Below are 4,153 nucleotides of genomic sequence, written 5' to 3'. Positions count from 1 at the left end.
GAATAATAAAAGGATTTATGAGTAATAAAATGAGTTCCAAAAACTGAATATTTTCAAAAAAGCTGTAGGTTGTTTTGTTTCTTTTTTCTTTAACCTTTGTACTTTCATTAACCAAACAGTTGGTTCTGGCTGCTGTCAAGCTCTTTGAAGCAGGGACAGGAGATTTCGAAACAGTGCTGTGTACACAGAGCACAGATGCTTCTCAGTGTTTTTAACTCAAGCCCCTCCTTTGCCAAGTTAGCAGGAAGCCAACGAAACAGGAGGCAAGGCATGTGTCTACTCTGTAGCAGCTTTCCTGATTCATGTGGTCAAGCAAACACAAATGCTTAGTTATCTGGTGTTTATCGGGCAGTGGGCAAAAAGTCCACCTGAATGAATCATGAGAGGGGTCTTTGCCATCAATGGGGGAAGCAGTGATGAAGGTGATGTGAGGAGGGCTAAGATAGCAATGCTTGTTTAGAGTGCAATTGGGGTGTGGTGGTACCAGATTGAATGGGATCGCTCTGCAAGTAGGAGCTGAAGTAAAGAAAATGTTCATTCTTCAGCCATCACTTTAATTCACTCTCTTCCTTTCTAGCTCTACATTCACTTCCCTTTATGCCATCTTTTACACAGTAGCAAAGATTATATTTCTGATTCTACTTCTGCCCTGTGTACTGTCATCAAAACTTTCAGTGACTTTTCATTGACTTCCTTAGCATGACTTTCAACACTTTCTATTATTTAGTCCCTTCTTGCCTCTTTAGCCTCGTCTCTGCTACTCTCTGCCTGGTATATTAAATGGTAATTTTTGTCTATTTGCATTTGTTTATAAAGAGCTTAAATGCAGAGAGTGTATCTAATTTATTTCTTTTTCCTTAGCTATGAGCATATTTTTTGGCATATAATAGAAGTTCAATAAATGTAAGCAATATTGAGGTCAAGGGCCATGCCTTATATATTTCTAGTTCTAGTTTTTACTACAGTTTCCAGTATCTTGTGAGTGTGCAAGTAATTTTGTTTAAACAACTTGAACTTAACTGGGATCTTCCATAGCAATAAATGTTTGTTAAATAATTTTGTTTTTCTGAGTTTGATACCTGTCTTCCACTGCAGTTAGTTTCTTCTAATTATCTTCAGAGTGTGAGAGGTTCAGTGAGCTAGCTGAAGTAGATCCCTGAAGCTGATTGGTCTTCCTTGCCCCCTCTTTAGTAAAGTCAACATTTGTATCCTATTCTCTTCCCTAGATTTACCTTGTTTGTTTGATATCTAACTGTCCCAGCCTTAAGTTTATAAGTTCAATTCAGTTTAATGAAATTTGATAGCCATATTTTTGTTAATTTAATACATAATATTAAGTTCAAACATATTATTTTTTATGATATTTTATCATTCTAAACTTACAAATGGTAACTTAATATGGTAGGCAAATACATTTTTATCTTTTTAAAACTTTCTATCCTTGTTCTCTTGGTAATCTGATAAGGGTAGAACATCAACTATATTGCTAAGCAACATTACTTGTGATAAAAATAATTGAGCACTGTAAGATTGAAAGAACTATTATATATTTCATATATAAGTGGAATCATCTAATATTTGTTTTCCTGAGCCTGTCTTATTTCAGTTAGCATAATGTCCTCCAGGTCCACTGATATGGCAAATGGCAGGATTTCCTTCTTTTTAAAGGATGAATGATATTCCATTATATTCATAGATCAGATGTTCTTTATTCATTAGTCCATTGATGAACATACAGGTTGTTTCCATAACTTGGCATCCTATATAATAAAAGCCTAGGTGGCGTTGCGTGATTTCGTCATAAGATGGCCACTTCAATGATGTCACAAGATAGCTGCGGCGATGTTGTCACAAGATGGCCAGCAGGGGAAGGCAGATGGGGGCAAACAGGCCAGTAGGGGAGGGCAGTTGGGGGCAATCAAGCTGGCAGGGGAAGGCAGTTTGGGGCAACCAGGCCTTCGGGGGAGGTCAGTTGGGGGCAATCAGGCTGGTAGGGGAGCAGTTAGGCATCAATCAGGCTGGCATGGGATCGGTTAGGGATACCCCCCATGCATGAATTTTGTGCACTGGGACTCTGGTTTGTAAATAATGCTATAGTAAACATGGGAGTACAGCTGTCTCTTTGAGATCCATATTTTAGTTCTTTCAGATATATCCCTAGAAGTGGGATTGCTGAATCATATGGAAATTTACTTTATTATTATTATCTTTATTGTTGACAGTATTACAGATGTCCCCTCTTTTCCCCGTTGACACTTTCTAGCCTGCACCCAACCCTCACCCCAGGAGTTCACTACACTATTGTCTGTGTCTGGGGTTATGCATATTTATATTAATTCTTTGGTTAACCTCTTCCCACCCACACCTCCAATCACCCCCACCTTCCCTCTGAGATTCATGGAATCCGATGAAAAAAATAAACTGATGAAAATAATAGCTCCAGAGACATAGAAGCATGGTAATTCATTTTTAATGTTTTGAGGACTCTCCATATTGATTTATATAGTGCCTGAACCCTTAACATTTCCACCAATGGTGGGGCCAAAGAGAAAACTGAACAATTGATTAAACCCATTTACTCGTTCTGTTAATTTGATAAGCCAGGTAATTTTTTTAAAAATCATATTTGGGATTGGGACAGAGCAGGGGGTTTAATTCAGTCATTCTTATGTGAGTGAATTGCCTTTCAAGACACATTGGGCTGCTCCTAGGCTTTTATCACTATATTCTAAGCCTTGGGAAACTGTGAAAATTTAAGTTTTTATAGGCGGCAAAAGCTGTCAGAACTAAAGTGATTTTAGTTCTCTACTCACCCTCTTGGATTCCTGCTTTTGCTGAGATTTTGGTGTAATGACTCATAAGTATCTTGTCTTAGTTATTTTTAGGAAGATTTACAAATATTTTTACCTAATTTTTTAATTATTTGTTAGCAGAGGTAGATACAAATACATGGCCTATCAAGTTACAGAAAGAGGGAACGTCTGTGTCTCTACACTTTCTTTTCTAGTTTTCCTTTCTTGTTCTCTCTGTGCTTCATGTTGTGTAACTTCTGATCAAGATTCCATATCTCAACTTTTCTTTTAAACATGTTTACTCAGTTGTTCAGCCTTCCATAATTGTTATTATTACTGTGATTGGTATGGAGAGGGTTTATTTAAGTACCTTACCATATAATCCAAAGATGTTAAGTGTATGGTTTGATGAGTTTTGACAGATGTAAATACTCATGTAATCACCACCCTGATTAGGATTTAAAATGTTTCCATATCTCAGTAAATACCAGTGATCCCTTTACCAGGCCACAATGCTATCCACAAAGAAAGCAAAACAAAACAAAACAAAAAAACCCTGTCTGTTCTGCTCTAAAATGTTATTTAAGTGGTATCAGATAGAGTCTATCTATACAAATAAAAGGGTAATATGCTAATTAGACCGGATAGACTAGACATTTTCCGGACGTCATTCTGGACATCCTTCCAGACAAAGCCGGGAGTGGGTCTGGCCTGCAAACCACATGTGGCCCTTCACCCAGGCTGGCCCTGGCCCTAGCCCCAGTGGGGACCCCCAACCTCAATCTAGGGCCCCCTTCAGGGCAGGCCAGCTGGCCACACCCATGCCCCAGGCCTCTATCATATATAATAAATGGGTAATATGCAAATTGACCTTAATGGCAGAATGACCAGAAGGACTGCTGGACCAGTCACTATGAGGCTCACTGACCACCTCCTAGTTTCTTTCCCTGGCTCTGATCACCTGATGGCCAACTGCAGCGGGGGCAAGGCCAGTGAGCAGGTGGGAAAAGCCGACCTCTTGGTCCCTTCCCCCAGCCGTCAGGCACCGATCACATGATGGCAAATGGGGAACTGGAGGAGGTGGTGGCGGGGGGTGGGGCCAGCTGCGGGCAGCTGGGGAAGATTGCCCTGATGGCATGCCAGACCTAGGGACCACACCCACACATGAATTTTGTGCACTGGGCCTCTAGTTATTTTATAACCAGTGAGTTTCACTGAACATCACAATTTTCAGATTCATGCATACAACTGTGTTTGTCAGTACTTATTTCTTTTTTTATTTTGAGTAGCATTCCATTGTTTGAATATACAACAGTATGTTCATTCATCTGATATTGGACATCTGGGTTTATGTGCAGATC

Source organism: Myotis davidii, unplaced genomic scaffold, assembly GCF_000327345.1.
Source record: "Myotis davidii unplaced genomic scaffold, ASM32734v1 scaffold576, whole genome shotgun sequence".
Lineage (NCBI taxonomy): Eukaryota > Metazoa > Chordata > Mammalia > Chiroptera > Vespertilionidae > Myotis > Myotis davidii.
This window is presented reverse-complemented; position numbering follows the sequence as displayed.